General features: G+C 47.9%; 1 protein-coding gene across 10 annotated transcripts in view; it reads right to left on the bottom strand.

Moving 5' to 3' along the window:
• Positions 1-17,806, bottom strand: part of PKNOX2 (PBX/knotted 1 homeobox 2) — a 500,974-nt gene that overhangs the window by 388,460 nt on the left and 94,708 nt on the right. For 6 of the 10 annotated variants that reach the window (XM_088481788.1, XM_088481790.1, XM_088481792.1 and 3 more), the window contains exon 1: positions 7,512-7,583. The exons of 3 other annotated variants lie outside the window; for them this stretch is intronic. The gene's annotated coding sequence lies outside the window, so the exon portion shown is untranslated. Of the gene's footprint in view, positions 1-7,422; positions 7,443-7,511; positions 7,584-17,806 lie in introns of those variants that run through there. One more of the 10 variants, XM_088481786.1, reaches the window with a different exon arrangement.

Here is a 17,806-nt window from a genome sequence, read left to right on the forward strand (position 1 = left end):
ACATAATGACTGATGACTCAATTTCTAAAGTTATGTTTTTTCATTGAATATAAAAAAAAAAAAAAAGAATTACATATCCACAATCTGTCCAGTTTCTGGCAGCAGCACTGAATGATTAATATCGGTCCTGGGTAAAAGCGACACAGAAAAAAGGAAATATCATTATGTGAGTATATAATCCGTTTCTCTCAACTGTTAAGGAACGCAGATGGATTTGTACATGTACCAGTTACAGGATACATTGTGATAACTTGCCGTGAAGTACAAGCTTGTGTTCAGCGGGGCCTCATGTCCGCATGGCCGGAAAGCATCGTTCCTTGCCCTGTGCTTTCTGCACCATTACAATCACTTTAGCACCCGCCGCCCTTACTTCCCGCAGAAATTGGATTTAAAAAAAAAGTGTTTTGTTAATTGTAAAAACCAAATGGGAAAAGGCATTAACAAAAGAAGAAAAAGTGTAATGGCCATCCGGACAGCTATAAAGCAAAATTAATGATGCATTGGAAGGAATTATACCCACTAAATACCAGTTCCGAAACTCTTGGAGAAAAATGGTCTGGATTATATTGCTAGTATTTTATTTCCAGATGTAAATTGTCAATGCAGTGTGCTACAGAACACATAGAGGGCTACTAAGCAGCCCCTAGCAGCTACAGCAGGGATGGGTGTCCAACTGGCCAGAGGTAACCAAGGCCCGAGGGCCCTACCACCACATACTGAAAATTATTTAAACCACAGCTTTTGTGTAAATTACAGTGAACCCTTTTCCAATCCTCCTGTAACTAACGGCACCATCAGATTTTTCCACGGCGCCAATTCCCATTGCCCATTTACAGCGAGTCTATTGCCACCAATAGCCGTGGAGTGGGGAGGTGAAGCCCGGCTACCAGCTATGCATCAGCTTGTGTCCTTCTCATGATAAAGGTGATCAGGAGTTTCAAATTGCACTTCATCTGACTAGAGCATTTTTAAAGGTCATAACCATTCCACTAATGTGCTTAATAGTCCAGCAAGGAGGGGTCGTTATTAAGAACGGACTATCCCTTAGGCAGCAGAGAACAATGCACTTCCCACACTCTAAAGCCAGCCAGTCCCATATCACCACACCAATGTTTCCAGGGATCGGTCAACAAGAACCTAGATAAATAGATAACGCCAAACATCTACTCCATCTGTACGCTTCAGCTATACTAAAGAACCAGCACCAGTCTAGTAGTGACAAAGCTAACTGGCTTCATCCAACCCTTTTATCATAAACATCAGTCATGATTCAGTCATATGAGGGTTAATAAGACGGTAAAGGAATTTGTAGGAATGGTATTTAGGTCTGTATAACCTAAGTGTCAGGTAACACCTACACACGTGTTCTCATATACTCAGGAGCGAGTGAGACGTGCCTAGTTGATTTGATATGCTTCACGTGTATATCTGTGTGCGACAGCCTGAATCTGTATACAAAGCACCCTGGGGTGCCCTGGGACACTTGCAGGGGTGCCTCAGGTTGGTGGTCCAGCACCAAATCAAATTATTTATGCTCAATGAAATGTAAATATGTGGACAAACAGAAAGGCAAACCTGTCCACCACCACATAACTGACCCTAAGGATGACAGGTCAGCGCAATTACTTCACTTTACTGAATTTCTCAATAACAAACAAACTTAAGGGGTGCCATGAAAACAATGCTGATACTCTAGGGTGCCATGATTCAAAACAGTTTGGGAACCACTGGTTTAAGAATTTGTTTTATTTTGTTTACTTTAAAGCGTAGAACCCCCGTCTTTGATTTTACATAGATCTTGCATTGAAAAGGCATATTATTATAGATATAGCCAAATATTCCCCTAAAAAAAGTTAAATTGTTGTTTACAACATTGAGTGAAAACTTACCATTCCAGGGTGAACAGGGACATAGCGAGATCCAGGACAGTTGGGGGGGATCCATACTTAAATGTGCCCGCTACACCGATAAAATAAAAAAGACTCCACTTTTCCTCCGTCTAATAAAGCCGGCCTAACCCCTTGGCTAACAGCAGGCCAGGTGGTGTTCTCACATTTCCTCCACAATCAGCACCAAAAACTTTGTATTTTCGGAGGTCTTTGGCTGTGGATGACTTTGCGTGCGGAGGCAGTACAAAATGGTGCCAAAGGACTCTGCGTAACGATCAAACGAGTAGGTGCCACCACTAACCCTGCAGAGCTACCCTGAAAGGGTGCCAGCCTTAAAAAAAAAAGGTGGTAGGTCCACCTGGGCCACAATATAAAGGATTAGATATGTACTGTTTTCGTTTATAAGTACAATAAGCTTCATGTATATAAATTAAAAAAAAACGCACACAATTTTCATACCATCATTATCCTTGTCCACATTTATCTCCAAGACATAAAACGGGCAATTTCTAGTGTATCGTACACCTAGTGCATCATTTTCTTGCACTTACTGTATTTACCATCTTTGCTTGTAAGTGCAATTAGGGCCATACAATTTAATACTTCTAACATTTTTCATTTTTATTTGCCTCACATTCCATGAAGATCAAAGGAAACACTTGGCATAAGCATCAGTGATTACTATTAAACTATACACGATCTCCAGAAGTAAAAAACAGCAGTCTGCACCAGCCAGTGCCCTCCCAAACAGCAGTCTGCAGCAGCCATGCCCCCCCCAACAGCAGCCTGTACCAGCGAGTTGTCTCCCAACACCACATTGCACCAGTCAGTGCCCCCCCCCTCCCTACAGCAGCCTGCGCCAGCCAGTGTCCCCTCCCAACAGCAGCCAGCACCAGCCAGTGCCCCTCCAACAGCCGCCAGCACCAGCCAGTGCCCCCCCCAACAGCAGTCTGCAGCAGCCATGCCCCCCCAACAGCAGCCTGTAACAGCGAGTTATCTCCCAACACCACATTGCACCAGTCAGTACCCCCCCCTCCCTACAGCAGCCTGCGCCAGCCAGTGTCCCCCCTCCCAACAGCAGCCAGCACCAGCCAGTGCCCCTCCAACAGCCTCCAGCACCAGCCAGTGCCCCCCCCAACAGCAGTCTGCAGCAGCCATGCCCCCAACAGCAGTCTGTACCAGCAAGTTGCCACCCAACATCACATTGCACCAGCCAGTGCCCCCCCCTCCCTACAGCAACCTGCGCCAGCCAGTGTCCCCTCCCTCAACAGCAGCCTGCACCAGCCAGTGCTCCCCCAACAGCAGCCCGCACCAGCCAGTGCTCCCCCAACAGCAGCCCGCACCAGCCAGTGCTCCCCCCAACAGCAGCCAGCGTCCCCCCCAACAGCAGCCAGCACCAGCCAGAGCCCCCCCAACAGAAGCCTGCACCAGCCAGTTCTCCCCTCCCCAACATTAGCCTTCGTCAGCCAGTGTTCCTCCCCCCCCTCCCAACAGCAGCCTGCACCAGCCAGTGTTCCCCGCCAACAGCAGCCTGCGCCAGCCAGTGTCCCCTCCAAACAGCAGCCAGCACCAGCCAGTGCCCCTCCAACAGCAGCCAGCACCCCTCCAACAGCCGCCAGCACCAGCCAGTGCCCCCCCCCCCAACAGCAGTATGCAGCAGCCATGCCCCCCCCAACAGCAGCCTGTACCAGCGAGTTATCTCCCAACACCACATTGCACCAGTCAGTGCCCCCCCTCCTCCCTACATCAGCCTGCGCCAGCCAGTGTCCCCTCCCAACAGCAGCCAGCACCAGCCAGTGCCCCTCCCCAACAGCAGTCTGCAGCAGCCATGCCCCCAACAGCAGTCTGTACCAGCAAGTTGCCACCCAACATCACATTGCACCAGCCAGTGCCCCCCCTCCCTACAGCAACCTGCGCCAGCCAGTGTCCCCTCCCTCAACAGCAGCCTGCACCAGCCAGTGCTCCCCCCAACAGCAGCCAGCGTCCCCCCAACAGCAGCCAGCACCAGCCAGAGGCCCCCCCAACAGAAGCCTGCACCAGCCAGTTCCCCCCTCCCCAACATTAGCCTTCGCCAGCCAGTGTTCCTCCCCCCCCTCCCAACAGCAGCCTGCACCAGCCAGTGTTCCCCGCCAACAGCAGCCTGCTCCAGCCAGTGTTCCCCCGCCAACAGCAGCCTGCTCCAGCCAGTGACCATCCAAAATCACCCTGCGCAAGGCAGTGGCTCCCCATAGCACTACAGGTTCCAGCGGGCCCTGCACACCCAGAGCCTTTATATCGAACAGTTTAAGGCCATCAGGGCTTGCAGAACTACCACATAAATGTTGATTTCTTATTATTTATTAATCAACACCTTCTAGGCACGGGTGTTGGGAAAAGCCCTGGTGCTTTCAGCATTGGACAACCGTTGGCTCACTGGATGCAGTAAGACTACAAGCCTTGACCTTCTATATTCATCATAACAGGGGCATTTCTATTTCAGTCCTTATAGGGATAATCACTATTATATGAGGGGCTCCATTTATGGTGCACAATTGTAGCCATGTGCATACTGACTCTTGTAGAGCGAAACCAGTCAACACCACTCATGTACAGGTAGAACTATATTCTGACATTTATACCCTGGTAGCCGGGGTACAAGGAGGGAGACACTGCCACTCAGCGTCACTGTCTAGGCCCAATCATTTTCTAGGGTGGGCAGTAAAGGACCGTAAGGGGTTCGATATCCGCAGGGTTTGGCCTAAACTGCATGCGGTCAAAGTTTTCAGCCACCAAGCTGCAGTATAGCAAACTCTGTAGTTTGGATTTGAAAACTGCAGATAATGGGTGACCGTTTACTACCCAAATACTAAGATCTACCTTAACAAATCTCCCCCCTGTGTCTATACAACAAAAAGGGGAATAGACAGGATGACTTTACAGGTTCTAGTAGTTCTTCGTGCGATCGCCATTTCCAGGTACTCTACGCTCAATATGTTCTTTTATGTCCTCAGTCTCAGAAGAGTATTTATATTTTAGGACAAAGATAGTTTAGATCTAATAGACAAAACTAAGTGACCGATTTATATCTCGTAATCCATTACATGGAATAATGAAAATCTTGCAGCAGTTAAAAGAATTAATTAGCGTACACTACAAACCAATAACGCAGGGAGGTAAATTAGAAACAAATACCAAACTAAAGCCACTTAACTCCGCTTCCAACAGCACGCTGGTTGGTGAATAACAGCGATTAAAGTACTAGAACTTTAATCAATAGACCTTACAATTTAATCAAAATTGTAACAAATATAAATGTGTGTTTAAATACAGTTAGTATTATATGGAAATAGAATTTTGAAGCGCAGTCTTTTATTATTATTTTGGGAACAATGTTATAATGTTCTTAATTTGCAGGGCTGCAAACATTATTTCTATAGCTTTTTTCCCCTCAATTGTCGTTTACAACAGGGTGAAAACTACCAACTCCACGGTGAGCAAGATTCAGTACAGTTGGTGGTTATCCATACTCAAAATGTGCCTGCTATACCAATACAATAATGCTCATAGACTCCACTTTGCTTCCATCTAATGAAGTCTGACGAATGGTATGCACATACGTAGCGATCTGCCAGCATTACGATATCGCTGGCAGATCGTTATGCACCCTCCCTGGTATGCTGGATGATCAATATCAATCATCCAGCACACCACCAACTTACCGCCGACTAATGCGATCCGCAATCGGCAAACGCGGGTCCCTATAGTAACTTGCTCAATATCGAGCAAGTTGACCGGCATGCACGGCTGATGGATGATATCGCTATCGTCCATACGTGGCCGCGCATCGCTGGTCAAAGGTAAGTTGGTAGGGACCATATAAAAGAACGATTTGAATGATAACGGTAACGATACCGTTCAAATTGTCCTTTTAAATTTCTACGTGTGTACGCACCATTAGGCTAGGTACACATCAGAACTACTTGTATCCCAGCCAATCTGACCCCAGAATGAAGGCTAAACCAGGGAGCCATACACACTGCACGGTCCGGTGTACGACCACGCAATATACCCTTCCATCCAGCATTCACCTGCATGTCGTCATCAGCATGGACCGCCCATCTGACGTACAGCAAATCATAAGGGACGACCTTAAAAAGGGTGGCCACAACGTCTGGTACACATACAGAAACAAATTCCACTGAAATTAAATTCTATGGGGGAGATTAAATTGTTGTTTGGGTGCCCAATGAAGCTATTCAAGTTTTGCTCCGATCAGGCACGAATGTCAAGAATTCTGATCACACCCCAAGGCAGCGAGCAGCAATCCACAAAAAAGTCAAGTGTTTGGGCACAGTAACCAGGACTTTACGTGTCTAAACCCAGAGCATTTGGGAGTGATAAGCAATGGGCGTCCGCTGCACTCACGCTCATTAGCATAAAACAATTGATTCCCCCCTAAAAGAACTGTTTTTGTTTACAAGTGCAATGAGCTTCATGTATTGTATAGGCTTACCATACTAGCCCTTTAAACCAGGACACTCATGAATTACACAGGTTCTGAGGCTGATTAAAACCACAGAACCTGTGTAATTCACGAGGGTCCCGGTTTAAAAGGGATAGCATGGGAAGCCGGTATGCAGCCAGTAAGCCGGCGGACCTAATCCCGACAGCTGGCTTCCCGACTGTCATATCCCGGCAAGGGTCTGAAGACAGGCGTCGATCGAAGGGATGCCGGGCGCGGATGGCCGCAGGCAAGGGGGGGATGGGAGGGTTAGGGTTGACGGGGGGGGGGGACTTAGGGTTAGGCACCCCCCCCTCCCGGGGGACTTGGGTTTAGGTAGCGGGGAAGGGGGGGTTAGCACCCCTGAGGGTTAGGGGGTAGAAATAGGTTAGTATATACTTACCTGGGGACGATCGGGATTTCTTCCGATGCCGCTGTCAGGATTCCAACCGCCGGGCATGGGTCCGACGGTAAATCATACCGATTCTGGTAAGCCTATTTATGTATATAAATGTATTATTGAAAATAAAAAAGAACATGCAATCATTCACACTGCCATTATCTTTGCCCACATTTATCTCCAAAACATAGAAACGGGCCGTTTGAAGGGTGGTACACCTCGTGCATCATTTCCTTGCACTTGTTTACCATCTTTGCTTGGAAGTGCAATGGTGGCCATAAAATCTATTACTTTTAAGATTTTTCTTAAATCTGACTGATTGCACCAAGATTTATTGCATTTTAAATTCTTCCACTTATAAATACCTACAAAATGAATTTCTGAGAAAGCCATGACCGAGGTTTGCATTCAATGTGCATTAAAAACAAAAACAACAAGAAGCTGCGCAATATAAAAAAAAAAAAAAAAGGAACATTCCCATTGATAAAAAAAATAATAATTAGCACTGTCCCTGGAAAATGGGGACAGGAAAATGGGGACAGGAAAAGCCCCCCCCCCCCCCCCCACAAGTCACTTCATGGAGGATCTCAGATTAGTTAATGGGGTATGTAATTGACATAATTTACATAGTGACATGGCAGCAGCCACACCACCTGAGAACCAAGTGAGAGAGACTAGAGTGAGTGTGTGTGATGCCTCCTGCCTCAATGCCTCCTCCTCTCTCCTCACACGGCGCCCTCACCAGCTATTACCACACAGAAAGACCGGCAGCTCGGCGGGCCGTCTGGGTGTGTCCGTCCTTTGCCTGGAGCGCTCTGATTGGTCCTTGTTGGGCCACGCTCTCATTTACCCGATATTGTGCTGCGCTCTGACTGGCCGCTCCCGCTGCCCATCACCGTGTGAGAGGACAACATTGGCGGTTACCATGGGAATAGAGAAATGGCGGGCTCCCTAGTAATACGTCATAAGTAAGTACTGTACGTCACTCAGTGCTGTCCATTACAGGGGCTATAACCCTGGTCACTATGTTATCATAGTCATGAGGAATAAGCTTATAGGGATTCAGTAACAAAGCAGGGAGAACCTATGAATTCACGAAGAGCTGGTGGCGTCACTGAGGCATTGGGCGCCTCATGCCTCAGTCATCTCATCCAGTCTAGTGAATTAGCAGGCAGCCTTCTCATAAATATTGTTAGCCACTGAACTGCATTGCCTTGCAATTGTCATTTGTTGAGACCATGTGCACCTGAAAAGGCCCTCCAGCTGCGCCAACCACTGTGCAACCATGTCACATCAGCTTCCGCCCCCACCTACCATTGTTATCCCTTTCATTATAATTCCGGCTGCTCAACTCCTTTCTGCGTCAATGGCTGCTCTGCAGTGCCGCCATCTTGTACCAGAGACTGTGACATATTCAGGGGGATACCTACAGATGTGTCTGTACATCTCTCCTCCGTGCGCGGAGCACCGCGTGACTCGGTAGCATGGAGCCTCTTTTCATGCAACTTTTTACCTTCGAATGCGTCTTATTTGTACAGTGATGTGAATAGGAAGCAGCTTCTGCTGAGTAAAATGATATGCGGCTTGTCTATATTCTGTGTGCGACCGCGGCTGTATGCTAAATGCTACGTTACAGTGTTACAGCCGCTGACACTGTAACGTAGCATTTCCCATACAGATACAGCCGCGGTCGCACACAGAACATAGGCATGCCGCATATCATTTTACTCAGCAGAAGCTGCTTCCTATTCACATCACTGTGCGATTAAGATATATTTAAAGTTAAAAAGTTGCACGAAAAGACGCTTGGCGCTACCGAGTCACGGCATGGTAGTGTTCACTCTAGCTCCGGGGCGTGGCCATTGAAAATGGGGGCGTATATAAGACGCGTCCCCTTTTCGTCACTCTTGGGGGCGTGCCCGGCACTTACGGACACGCCGGGCAGCCCCCAAGTGCTGCCGACAGGGAGAATAGATGCCGGGCGCATGCGCCCGGCGTCTATTCTCCTGCAGTGACCGGGTCACCGCACATTTCCCCACCTGAGGGACACTGCGACCCACGGGTGAAGACGGCACCCGCAGGCTGCGAGGGCAGGGTGCCGCGCCCCGCTAAAACAGCCTAGCGGGAACGCTACATGGCGAGTCTAGAAGGGCTGTTTAACACGCAATGAGGCTAGATGTATGAGAACACCTCTGTGCTACAAATACAAACCCTATCTCTCCTGAAACGATTTTATAGAATTTCTCTGAAAAAATGGTGCCGGTACCCACCTGAAGTTACAAGGGGGTCAGTTTTTTGTTTTTCTTTGTAGTACGTAGCTCTATTAAGCTGCAAGTAAAAAGAAAGTTCAGCATGTGGCCACACTCACGTGGCGAACTGCCTCGCAGGTTATTAAATCAGTCCCAAGATGTATAGCAGCTTCCAGACTCTTCATAAGTGTTCAGATGCTTATTTTATTCATTTCTGGAATTAATTGATTTCTTCCTGTATCTGAATTTATAAAAATGACCTAAAAAAAGAAAAAGGTGCTGGTACTACGTACGCCAGGGTAGGGATGACTGTCCATGGTTTTGCGCGAACCACTCAGTGCGGCCGAAATTCGGGCGTTTTATGGGTGTGCATATTTAAAACAGCAGCGTCATTGACCACGTCACTGGGTTCTTTTATAGCCAGAACTGCTCGCAAAATTGTGGTAGCAAAAACCAACCACAAGAATAGCGAGCAGTTCATACCCTGGTCGATGTACTCGATTAATCTAATAAATAGCGGACATGACGTAGGATGCGAGCGGCCAGGGGGCGTATTTTTCCAAAAAACAAACGCAAGTTTTGTTCGCTCGTTCAGACCTTGAGGCGTGAACAGACCGCAAACAGCGAACGGTTCATTTGAATAGCCACCCCTTGTTTTAGAACGACCGCAAATAGCGAGTGGCTCTGAATGAGGGCCAATGTTACTTCCCTTAATGAAAATCATCACGTTGGACAGTCTGAAATGAACGATAACTACAAATGGGAGTGCTTATTTGTGATTATCGTTCATCGTTATAACTCATAACCTGAACGATTATTTTGAACGATTTAACGATAACGACGTCGTTATCGACAAATCGTTCAAAAAATCGTCACGTGTGTATGCACCTTAAATGTTTAGGTATGCTTATTATGCCCATCTCCCAGCCATCAGTGGTTTTCTGCCAATTGTTTAAAACCATCAATGTTGGAGTTGTCGATGCCCCGCCCTGCCCCAGAGTGCCACCATAAACAGTCAGGGAAACCGGCATGATTTACCGCCGGGCCCCTGGCCGGCGGTTCAAATCCCGGAAGCGGCTGGCCGACAAGGATGAAAATTCCGATCATCCCCAGGTAAGTATTCACTAACCTATTCTACCCCCTAACCTTCCCTTAGGGGTGCCTAACCCTAACCTTCCCCCCAGTGCCTAAACCTTACACCCCCCTTCCCCGCCACCTAAACCTAAATTCCCCCCGGGGGTGCCTAACCCTCCCTCCCCCCACCCTAACCTCCCGGGGAGGTGCCTAACTCTAAGTCCCCCCCGGGAGCCCTAAACACAGCTTCCCCCCGCGGCTGTCCGCGCTCGGCGCCCGGCATCACTCCGATCGGGATGCCAGACGCCGGTCTCCCGGCGTCAGTAAAATGACAGGCGCCTAGATTTAGATGCCTGTCATTTAACTTCCCTTAATCCCTCGCCGGGATTAAGCAGTCGGGAAGCCGGCTATCGGGTTTAGTTCTGCCGGCTTCCCGACTGCTTACCGTTCATTCAGATATAACAAACCACCTCTCATCAAGTAGTTTAAATAGTGATGGTAAGAATTTGCCACAATGGGCACGATTCAATTCAACGTGAATTGAATAGCGCAGTGAAGGAGCTCCCAGAGCTATTCAATTCAGCGCGCTGTTTTGTCGGAGAATGCCGGTTCTCCCACCTTAAACATGGTATTTAGTCGCGAGAACTGGCATTCTCCGACTAAACTGCCCGGCGCGATGCTGTTTCCGCGGTGTTAAGGGCAGAAAACAGCATTGCACCTGTAGTTTTGTCGGATTTCTGCTCACACCCCAGGAGGGGTGCGAGAAGAAGTCCTTAGTCGGGCTTAACAGCGCTCCAAATTGAATAGCTCCTGGAGCTCCTTCCCGGCGCTATTCAGTTCGCATTGAATTGAATCGAGCCCAATGAGAGTTGTGTCTACACCAGTGGTTTCCAAATTGGGTGCCACAGAGCGCTTACAGGGGTGCCACAGAGCGCTTACAGGGGTGCCACAGAGCGCTTACAGGGGTGCCACAGAGCGCTTACAGGGGTGCCACAGAGCGCTTACAGGGGTGCCACAGAGCGCTTACAGGGGTGCCACAGAGCGCTTACAGGGGTGCCACAGAGCGCTTACAGGGGTGCCATAGGTTGATGGTCTAGTGCCATAACAAATTATTTATGGTCAATGGGATAGGCGAATCCAGTGCTGGCAGATGCCAATCGTAAAATATGTGGACCTGCCCACCACCACGTAACTAAACCTAAGGATGAAAGAAATGCCGATAGTCTAAGGAGCCGTGATTCAAGAAAGTTTGGAAATTATTGGCCTACGAAGCTAAATCCTGACCGGGAACGGGATACCGGTGTCAGGATCCCGGCGCCCATATCTCAGGCTCATATTGTAAAGCCTGGAGACTATTCTTTCATTTTGTCAGGTTCTTTCAATCACCTCCCCCAAAGGCTTTGAATTGTACACATTTACATATAAAACTAGTGATAAACTGTGTGGCAGCTCGTAGCTTCCTGCTTTGTAACAGCTAACATATAATTACCGCATGTTCTACATTGCACTGTTAAAAAGATCAGCATATTACAACAGCATATAAAGGTGGTCCCCATGTCACGCTGCTTTAGCCTTGGTGCCCCAAGGGGGCAATTCAGGTAAAAGCGATGACTGTGACTTGCAGTCATTCGGAACGTTTCCCCAGCAACTTGCTGCCACAAACGTCAGAGACTTTAATTCGCAGCCCCTGAGGTGGTAGGAAAATCTGTGAGGTAGCTCTATTGTAATTCTCACCATTGTTCACAGTTGCGCACATCTCCAAGAATTGGGATATGCCGTGCTACTTACAGCAGTTAGTGCTGCTCTCTGCTAAATTATTTTCCCAGCCATGACAATTGTTTGCACCTGTAATCATTTCTGGGCATCAGGCTATTGGTTTTCTTAAATGCTGATTCAATATGGTGTTTGATTATGAATGTTATTGCAGGCCTGTGTGATGTGATGTTATTGGGAGTATGAAGTACAGTCCAGTGGTCTCCCCAGCAATTCCCCAAAGCTGGGCGGCACCATGAGTGGAGGAGAGGGGGGGGGGGGCAGCTCATCACAGGAGGCAAGCAGCGGCCCACCACACACACCACTCCCACCTGGCGAGCTCTGGGCAGGAGAAGGGCGAGTCTGTAATGTCTGCAGCTTAGGGATGGACATCGATGGTCGAGGTTTGCCGACCCTCAATGTTTTTACCATTCGATGGCGGCATTCCGATGTTTACCGCCATCGAATGGTAATGATTTGATGGTGTTGTAATTTTTACTGGTTATTTTTCTTGTTTAATGCTGAGAGCTGCGTTGTCCCTTTCTGCAGCTCTCAGCAGTGGGCATCTTGCCCCCAGTGCCGTCCCCTGCCAGCTGTGAAATAGGGCTATTGCGCATACACTGACACGCCTGCATTTTGTCGACCAATACTCCAAGTCCCCCCCCCCCAAACGGACACTACGAACGCAGTGAGACCTTCGCATACGCGCACTGCAATGCATGCACAGAACGCAGCAATAGACCATCTACGTGCGTAATCACAGTTGCGGACTTGCGGCCCGTAATGAGGCCCTATGGCTAAACTTGCAAAGTGTCCGTCACCAGAGCCAGGAGATTACAGCACTGTGACACCAGCGCCTAAACGTAACTATCTGGAGATATTACTTGATTCACACCTGTTGTTCAATTTACATATATAGATGTGCCCTCCAACTCACCTTGGCATATCAGATGCATTCTTCCACAGTATTGCAATGTGACTACAATACGTAACACTGCAGCATCCTATAGGACTTAGAGGGGTATTCAATATGAAACGTTAACTTCACTGTCGAAGTTAACGTTTCATATCGGAGTTTTTTCCTGCGTTAAAGTCTGGTGCGCGCTCCCGCTTATCCCGGTATTCAATATAAAATTAACGAAAACGGGAAACTCCGAAGTTGGATTTGCGTAAAGTTACGAAATTTTCCTTAAAATATTTGTAAGACCCCCTAAAGTTGTAAAAACATGGGGGATCACTATGGGTACCCCCGTTTTAGCCTTTAATTGCAAGTCGGGGATTTAAATAGCCGCAGCAGGTGTTTTTTTCCCGACATTGAAGAAGTGATGCAGAAGAGCACTTAGGTTATTTTTTTTTTTTTTTAAGTGGTCCCATCAAATTTGGGGTACATGAAAATGGGTACTAGCATATTTTGATGTCCCTAAAGTAAGTTTTTAAAAATTCTGCATTTGTGCACCTGCCGCTATAATTCTATCTAGAATACACCTGCCGCATACTTGCAGAATAGCCCTGAACCTATTTCCCTATTGTTTAACAAATTTTTCCCATATTTTTTTTTTTGCACCCCAATTTTAAATTAATTTTTTGGGGTGTCCCTATTTTTTTTTTTTATTATTTTTATTTTACTTTTTTTGACACAGTTCTTTTTTAAATGTCATTCCCAGGTGTGCAGGCTATTTTTTTTAAGCCTGCACCCCTAAACCCCAATTCTGCACTTTTTTTCGACACCTATTCAATGGGGAAAACTTATCACCGTTTTTTATCAAAGACTTGTCAAAACTGCGATAAGTCTTTGAAATTGAATAGGGTGTAAAACTAAAACCTGCGATAATGACGTCATAATTGCGATATTAACGCAAAAACGATGTTATCGCACCCATATTGAATACCCCTGATAGGCTGGATATGCTCTGACTCTTCTCACCCATGCAGCACACAGCATATATCACCTATCTACATCCAAAAGTCTGATAATGATTCCTACATACATTAAACAATCTTATCACTCTACATTTACTTATCAGGCTACATAGAACTGGCAGCATCTATCAGAGGGTTTAATTCTGCCTCCAGCCTACCATTTTATAACATCTGTCATTTTGAATTATATGTGTATAATTGTAACGCAAAATCGCCTTTTTATATCCAGACTTGTATACGATGGACACAGGGCTTGAAAATAAGAGGTAATTCAGAATGTATTTCTTCCTGGCTAGACATTTTGTAAATGAATAAATTATATCACCGGGGTTTCTAGCAATCACAGAATTAGAACTATGGCCCTCATTCAGAGCCATACGCTCTGAGCAGAGCGCACGCTCTGAATGAGGGCCGTCCTCCATAACTATGGAGCGTCCTCCTGGACGCTCGTATAGCTGTGGGTCACCACCCACAGCCTATACGAGCGTGCAGTTTGATGGCCGCGATGGTCTTGACCATCGCGACCATCGAAACTGCGAGCCGGAGCCTGCCGTTGAGGTTTTCAACCGCAAGGCCCGGAGTGATTTTGGCTCTATCAGAGCCAAAATCACTCCCACTGACATCACTAGTGATGTCAGTGGGCCGGCTTCTGACGGGAGGCGTTCCCTTAGGAACGCCCCCGTCACGGAGGCACGCCCCCGACACGCCCACCAAAGGGGGCGTGCTGTCAATCAACATCGACAGCACGCCCCCTTTGATCAGACACAACGAGCGAAGGAAAGTCCTTCGCTCGTTGCGTCTGGCGCATGCGCACGACGGAGCTCCCTCCGTCGTGCGCATGCTCAGTGCAGAACATCGACCCACTTGCGAGCGGACAGCCGCTCGCGAGTGGGTCTGAATCAGGCCCTATATTCGCACATTGTCATTTACATGTTTGGAGCTCTAGTCGGTGGAACTGGAAATAGCAGTTCCATATAAACACAATGAAGTGGTCACTGGGCCAAATTCAATTCAGTACGATGTTGAATAGAGGGAGCTCCCGCAGATATTCAATTCAACGCCCAGTTTGGGTGGCTAAAGGATTTCTTCTCACACCCCCCTGGGGATGCGAGGAGAAATCCGACAAAAGTGCCGGACGCGCAGCTGTTTGCTGGCTTAGCTCGGCGCTAACAGCCACGCGCCCGGCACTTTAGTCAGATAATGCCAGTTACCGCGCCTTGACACCCAGGTTAAGTCTCGATAACCGGCATTCTCACACTTAGGCCCTGATTCAGAGCCTCTCGCAAGCACTGTGCACTCGTAAGCGGGCCGATGGTATGCGTACGGGCATGCTTCGTTCTGCGCGTGTGTGAACTACTCTGTGCGATCGCAGCCCGCTCGCCCGCCCTCCAGCAAAGACAGCCCAGTGAAATGAGTGACAGGAGAGGCCATTTGTGGGTGGTAACAGGGACACTAATAACGGTGGAGTGTAGATGAGAACGCAGGCGTGCCTGGGTGTTTCCACGCCGTTTTTAGGGGGTGCATAATTAACATGCAGCGTCACAGTGCACATCACATGCCTGGTTTTTACACTGAACTCCTCGCAGTGCTTGCAGTAGGGTAAGGCAACCACAAGTGCTGCGATCGCATTCGATGGTGCTCGATGTACCAATGTTTTAAAACACTTCCTGGAGATGACGTGTGCTAGTGAGTGTCTACATACGCTAGTGGGTGTCTGCATACACAGAGCGATCGCTCGCACCGCCAAAGTGGGTGTGCTTATGCCTTGGCGAGCGAGCGCTTCCCATGGCGTCACTTTTGCAAATTTGCATACTCTGGATATGAGCGATCGCATCTAGCGAGTGGCTCTGAATGAGGTCCTTAACCCATTCCCGACAACGCTAACAGTGCGTTGAATTGAATAGTTGCGGGAGCTCCCTCTCGCGGCTATTCAACATCACACTGAATTGATTTCGGGCCACTGTCTTTAGAGGCCATTTACAAAAGTAGAGAGCTCAGGCCCTGACCATCGCGACCATCGGGCTTGCGACGAGACCCTTGTGGTAGGGTCTCGTGGCCACAAGCCCCAGAGAGATTTCACCTCCGTTTGGGCAAGCAACCCAGCCGGCCTCCCCCCCCCCCCGGCCCGCCCACCAAAGGGGGCGAGCTGTCACTCAACATCGACAGCTCGCCCCCTTTGTTGCGAGACCCGGAGCGACAGAGTGCCCGTCACTATCCGGGTCTCGCGCGTGCGCACGACGGACCCGGTTGCGAGTGCTCAGCGCTTGCGACCGGGTCTGAATCAGGCCCACAGTGTGAGAGGGTGGGGGTTCAGTTATCAGATCACTATTTTATTCTCATTTTTATTAGCATTATCATTTATTTATAAGGTGCCAGGCTTGGTCTGCAGCGTCATACAGGCAATAAACTGGTAACAATGAAAATAGACTTATCAAAGCTACAGTCCATGTAATTTGACAGAATACAAAGCAAGTTACTGACAAAGTTGGTAGGATGGGGTAGCCTAGCCCCCATAAGGCTGTACCCAATGAGAAACCAGCACACAGGCAACAAGGATAGTGCCGGGATGAACAAGAGGCTGGAGGGCCCTGCCTGTGAGAGCTTATCTGTTAAGGGGATGGGTGAAATAGGGAGATTGGGGAGGACGGATAGAAGAGGGAAGGTTTTGGTGAGAAGGTCTGAGAGTTTGAAGATGCTGAGAGTGGCAGAAAGTCTGACTTTACATGTGAGTGAGTTTCACCGGAGGGGGCCAAATCTAGTAACTATCCAGTATACTTATTACCAGTTATTTATATAGCGCACACATATTCCGCAGCGCTTTCACAGAGAATATCTTACCATTCACATCAGTTTAGTTTCTAAGTTATTCAACTTTAAAGTTATATAATAATAATAATAATCTTACCTTAGACTGTGTGATAATAAATCTGGCAGATGCAATGACAGAATATATAAAGTGCACCCTATACAGCAGATAACTGACTGTTCTGTGTCCAGCAATAGCCTTTCTACCTGGGTTGGATGACATCACAATCACTGTTTATGATGTAATCAGTCACATGATCAGCTCATTTGCATCTAGGTAAAGACAGTATAAGGGGACTGTGGATAGGATAAGGTATGGGGAGAGTAAAGTTTGGAGCCTACATTGGGTAACATAATGAAGTCTTTGGTATGATACGTTTGTTGAGCACAATGACAATAAAATGTAGGGGGTACCGTGGATGTCATTGCAGTGCAGGGGCTGGTGTAACAATATGTGTGACCTACCGCTATAATAGTATAATGAGATGTAGGCAGTGCGCAGTTTACTGATATATAGGCACAGTGCTGGTATTATGATGTAAGGGTACAGTGGTTGGCATAATGGTTTCTGGGCACATAGACACAAAGAGAGCACAGTGGCTGGCACTGTCTGTTTATAGTAAGACTCATTGTGGGGAGCACAGTTGCTCACACAATAATGTTTGGGCACAATGAGACTCCTATTGTAATCTGGGAAGCACTGTGGCTGGCATAGTCATTATGGATACGGTGCCCAGTATAATGTGTGGGTACAGTGGCTGGCACATTGAGACTCATATTGTAATCTGGGGAGCACTGTGGCTGGCATAGTGATGTATGGGTACGATGCCCAGTATAATGTGTGGGTACAGTGACTGGCACATTGAGACTCATATTGTAATCTGGGGAGCACTGTGGCTGGCATAGTGATGTATGGGTACGGTGCCCAGTATAATGTGTGGGTACAGTGACTGGCACATTGAGACTCATATTGTAATCTGGGAAGCACTGTGGCTGGCATAGTCATTATGGATACGGTGCCCAGTATAATGTGTGGGTACAGTGGCTGGCACATTGAGACTCATATTGTAATCTGGGAAGCACTGTGGCTGGCATAGTGATGTATGGGTACGATGCCCAGTATAATGTGTTGAATGGATACGGTGCCCAGTACAATTTGTGGGCACAGTGACTGGCACATTGAGACTCATATTGTAATCTGGGGAGCACTGTGGCTGGCATAGTGATGTATGGGTAC

This window comes from Taudactylus pleione, unplaced genomic scaffold, assembly GCF_031769625.1.
Source record: "Taudactylus pleione unplaced genomic scaffold, aTauple2 ptg000278l, whole genome shotgun sequence".
In the NCBI taxonomy this organism is placed as follows: Eukaryota; Metazoa; Chordata; class Amphibia; order Anura; family Myobatrachidae; genus Taudactylus; species Taudactylus pleione.